The sequence below is a fragment of the Scardinius erythrophthalmus genome, assembly GCF_964197995.2.
Source record: "Scardinius erythrophthalmus genome assembly, chromosome: 1".
Lineage (NCBI taxonomy): Eukaryota > Metazoa > Chordata > Actinopteri > Cypriniformes > Leuciscidae > Scardinius > Scardinius erythrophthalmus.
In genome coordinates, this window is record NC_138221.1 from 54,237,692 (window position 1) to 54,243,162 (window position 5,471).

Genomic DNA, 5,471 nt, shown 5'->3' on the forward strand with positions numbered 1-5,471 from the left:
GCAGATCAGTGAAGACGGGAAGAACCAGGGTAACGCAGATCAGTGAAGACGGGAAGAACCAGGGTAACGCAGATCGGTGAAGAACCAGGGTAGCGCAGATCGGTGAAGAACCAGGGTAGCGCAGATCGGTGAAGAACCAGGGTAGCGCAGATCGGTGAAGACGGGAAGAACCAGGGTAACGCAGATCGGTGAAGACGGGAAGCACCAGGGTAGCGCAGATCGGTGAAGACGGGAAGAACCAGGGAAGCGCAGATCGGTGAGAACGGGAAGAACCAGGGTAGCGCAGATCGGTGAAGACGGGAAGAACCAGGGTAACGCAGATCGATTTATTTAAAAAAAAATGCAGTTTCTTTCAATAACATAAAAAAATCTTACTGAACGGAAGTGCATAAGCAGTGGCCTCAAAGTATTTGTATTTTGTACACTTACTAAATCACTCTTACCCCCATTTCACACGCAAGTATTCCCAGACTAAAATGCATGTTTGAGCAGTTTTAACTGAAAGCAACTGATATTAAAATATATCAGTGCCATTATTTGTCTCAAGTTGCAAAATAATTTTTTGCACGTTTATTAAAGTTTCTTAAATGCCCTAATTGAACTAAGGCCTAATCCTGGCTTAATCTAAGCCCTGTCTGTGAAACCAGACCTTGATGTATAAATGCCATTTATATTTTACAAATCTGACAAACTCAGTGGGACGCATTTATTTAATACGTGATAAACTACACTTGTGAGCAGTAGTTAAAAGTAATTCTCAGAAAGAAGTTCTGAGAAAACTCAGGTCTCGCATCATTTGATATTTTGTTAGTCACAATCAGAAGAGGACAGACAAGGTTACTGAACAATATAAGCTCATTAAGTAGTGCAGAGCGAAGAGCAATGCAGGGAAGGTGTGCAGACGCAATGAATGATGATCTTTGAACTGATGATGACTTAGCTTGACGGTAATGATGTCTCTTGTTGCAGGTAGAAGACGGGAAGAACCAGGGTAACGTAGATCAGTGATGACAGGAAGAACGGGACTTCAGGCATGTAGGCTTCGGATGAGGGCATCCGGGAGTCTTCATCCGGAGGGTGAGCAGTTTATGTAGACTCCAGGGCGATGCCAGCAGCTTGAGAGACTAGGGCGGAGCAGGCTGTGCAGGCGGCCAGGGCCGAGACGACCCTTCAGGCGGCCATGGCGGATCGGCCTTCATGGCCTTTCCGTGGGAGCCCGTTCTGGCCACTTTGGCTGAGGAAAAGAGGGCCGCTCAGACGGTAGCGTCGGCGGCCATCCTGGCTGAGGGCTCAGGCGGCGGCCATCTTTGCCGAGGGCTCAGGCGTGGTGGCGGCCATCTTGGCCGGAGACGAGGGCTCAGGCGTGACAGCCAACTTGGGTGAGAGCTCGTGGGTTGGAGCCGATGTGTGTGCTGCCCAAATACACAAAAGAGCTGAGGCGACTATCACGAGGGCTGTATCATCCGGAACTGTCTCAGGTGCAGCGACCACTTGTCCGAAGACACAGGCACAGTTGACCTGGTGTGAACAGTCTCTGGTCTCTGACAGTCTCTGACGTGAAGAAGCTCTAGAAGGGTGGTCTCGACGGGACGAGACTCTGGAAGGGTGGTCTCAACAGGACGAGACTCTGGAAGCGTGGTCTTGACGGGACGAGACTCTGGAAGGGGGGGGGGCGGCGGCCATGAAGGGACGAGGCTCTGGAATGGCGGCGGCCATCTTGAAAGGAGGCTCTTGGCTGAACCCTGGTGTGAGGTGAGACTGGACGATGACGTCTTCCTCTGAATCTGCCAACGATGAACGAGGACCCATCTTGCCAGAGCGCAAAGTTGATATTACTTTCAAACGTCCATACGGGGTCTCCTCGCGGAATCACTAAGCGTATCTCATCATCCAGTCCGGTCCATCCAGTCCAAAAAATATACGTTTATTAAGTAGTGCAGAGGGAAGAGCAATGCAGGGAAGGTGTGCAGACGCAATGAATGATGATCGTTGAACTGATGATAACAGTAATGATGTCTCTTGTTGCAGGTAGAAGACGGGAAGAACCAGGGTAACGCAGATCGGTGAAGACGGGAAGAACCAGGGTAACGCAGAACGGTGAAGAACCAGGGTAGCGCAGATCGGTGAAGACGGGAACAACCAGGGTAACGCAGATCGGTGAAGACGGGAAGAACCAGGGTAGCGCAGATCGGTGAAGACGGGAAGAACCAGGGTAGCGCAGATCGGTGAAGACGGGAAGAACCAGGGTAACGCAGATCGGTGAGAACGGGAAGAACCAGGGTAACGCAGATCGGTGAAGACGGGAAGAACCAGGGTAGCGCAGATCGGTGAAGACGGGAACAACCAGGGTAACGCAGATCGGTGAAGACAGGAAGAACCAGGGTAGCGCAGATCGCTGAAGACGGGAAGAACCAGGGTAGCGCAGATCGGTGAAGACGGGAAGAACCAGGGTAGCGCAGATCGGTGAAGACGGGAAGAACCAGGGTAGCGCAGATCGGTGAAGAACCAGGGTAACGCAGATCGGTGAAGACGGGAACAACCAGGGTAACGCAGATCGGTGAAGACGGGAAGAACCAGGGTAGCGCAGATCGCTGAAGACGGGAAGAACCAGGGTAGCGCAGATCGGTGAAGAACCAGGGTAACGCAGATCGGTGAAGACGGGAAGAACCAGGGTAACGCAGATCGGTGAAGACGGGAAGAACCAGGGTAGCGCAGATCGGTGAAGACGGGAAGAACCAGGGTAACGCAGATCGGTGAAGACGGGAAGAACCAGGGTAACGCAGATCGGTGAAGACGGGAAGAACCAGGGTAACGCAGATCGGTGAGAACGGGAAGAACCAGGGTAACGCAGATCGGTGAAGACGGGAAGAACCAGGGTAGCGCAGATCGGTGAAGACGGGAAGAACCAGGGTAGCGCAGATCAGTGAAGACGGGAACAACCAGGGTAACGCAGATCGGTGAAGACGGGAAGAACCAGGGTAGCGCAGATCAGTGAAGACGGGAAGAACCAGGGTAGCGCAGATCGGTGAAGATGGGAAGAACCAGGGTAACGCAGATCAGTGAAGACGGGAAGAATGGGTCTTTAGGTAAGTAGGCGTCATGAGACCAGACAAGGGAGTGCAGGAGAAGTGTCTATTTAGGGAGTGCTGATGATGAGGTGCAGGTGCTGATGTTATTAGGTGATGGCTGATGGTGTGAAGGTGGGAAACATGAGGGATGCTGGGAAGTGCGGTTGAGGTGACAGAGCTGGTGACCGTGACAGTTATCTATTCAGTCATTTTAAGTATGGTTTAAGCATATAATATTTTTAAGGCCATTGTAAGTGAACTATATTTCGATGCAGTATGTCTCTCACCAGCAATGACAACAACAAAAAAGGTCACCAGATGATCATTGAGATATTTTGTCAATGAACAAAAAGTGATCTAGCTAACACAAAGTTTTCAATAAAATTAATAACATAAAATCTTGGTCCTGTATGTTCCATGATGGCCATCAACTATATATTAAGAGTAAGTTATATTGATAATTATTAATGTATTCTGAATTATTATTAGCAGAATCTTGACTGCCATGTGCTACAACACCGGGTATGTTGTATTGAGTTCTGAATAGTTTTTTAAATTTTCAGGGTTTTTTTGTGCAAAAGTTTATAAAATGTTTTTTGGAGAGAAAGGGCAGAAGCAGAGTTATAATTTTGTCTCCACACGCTTGCAGACGCTGCATGAGACAATATAAATCTCACCCTCTGTTTGCGTATGGTGTGGCTGGTTTGTTTGAGTAATGAGGTAATTAACTCAATCACGACACTCAGACAGATGATGAATTTTGTTAATGCTTCTCCTTTGTTCTCCACTCATTTCTGAGCAGGTCTTTTTCCTCTACATTAACCCGACATGTGCACACAAACACACACACACACACACACACTGCATCTTCTTTGTGGAGTACGAGGTTGCAGCCATGCAAATGGGCCAGAGAGAGGAACCTGTTACTAACTGGAACTGCAACGGGAAAACAAGGTATAACAGAGGTGGTTTCTTATTCTCTGTGCTTACAAGGTCAACATGCTATTGTTCATTGGGGCAAAGTGCACCATTGTGCAACAGTCTGAGAGTCAATTGCAGATCACTGACACTATATTTACCTCAAACACTGAGATAATGGCAGGCTGTCGGGCTGTTTTCACACTTGGCTCGATTGCTTGGTCTGAACCAGATTTCAGTTCCACTCCCATCCTTCAGCAGGCATCTTTTCACATTGCACTTTTGGGTCTGAACCACATTACGCTTGTGTCATCGACCTGAGCACCATGGCAGCTGTTTATCACTGTAGGGGGAAAATAAGCACCGCCTTTATACAACTGAATGCTCAAGTATTACTTACATTTCCAAAGGTCAACAGCTAATGAAAACAGGTCAGATTTCACATGGGAACTGAACCAACAGATGAGGGGAAACATAAGAGGGGAAACATAAACTGTCCTATTGTCTTTGAACACCAGACACAACAATTTTCCCTTTTTTCTATGAAAACAGCAAACAAAAAATCTTCAGATTTTAGTTTAAACAGCCACATACTTTTTCATTTAAAATATAATTTATAAGTATATCATCATTCATAAATGCACTAAATCTAACATTATATCCAGATTGTTCAGTCCTGAGAAAAGCAAGTGCTGTCAGACTTCCTCAAATACTTGAGGCATTGTTTGAGGTTCATCTGGTGAAACCCGCTGGAAAATCTTCAGGCAATTTCAAAAGGCCAGGGGCCGTATTTACAAAACATCTTGAGGATAAAAGTAGCCCCTAACTTGACGATTTAAGATAAACTATTAGAGGTAAGTTTCTGGCTGCAACCATAATCGCCTACTCTAGAGTAGGTATTTATTTTGAATAAGTAATTACTTCACAACTTCTAAAAAAAAAGTAGTTATATACAGTAGCCTATATAGTGTGTGTATATGAATGTAATCTGGACATACATCTACCATGCTTTCATTATCATGCGACCTACCAGCATCAGTTGCGTCCATTCACTGTCATACACAAATCCTCCCCCGTGGCCTCATGGGATAGTAAAGTGTCCCTCATATGCACACTTCGTATACTCTCACTGGAGGTACTTTTTGCCTACTGTATATTCTTTTGTTACATACAGTTTTTTACCTACGAAGTATGCGATTTCAGATTTCAGATGCAGCCGAAATGTTTTGTGAATATGGCCCCAATTGACCCTTTTCACATTTCCGGGTTTCTCAGAAGCGGAAGTCGTCATAGTTTGGTAAACTTCTATGGTGAATCAGAAACTAGCCTACATTATTATTTTTTTTTTTCGTGTTCCCATTTGCTCAAATAAAAAAAGAAAAACTCCACAATAGTTTTTTCGCAACTTTCAAAAGAGGAAAAAATAGAGTGAGATTGATAACGGCAGTCGGAAGAGAGAAAGATGTAAATTTTACCGTCACTCCC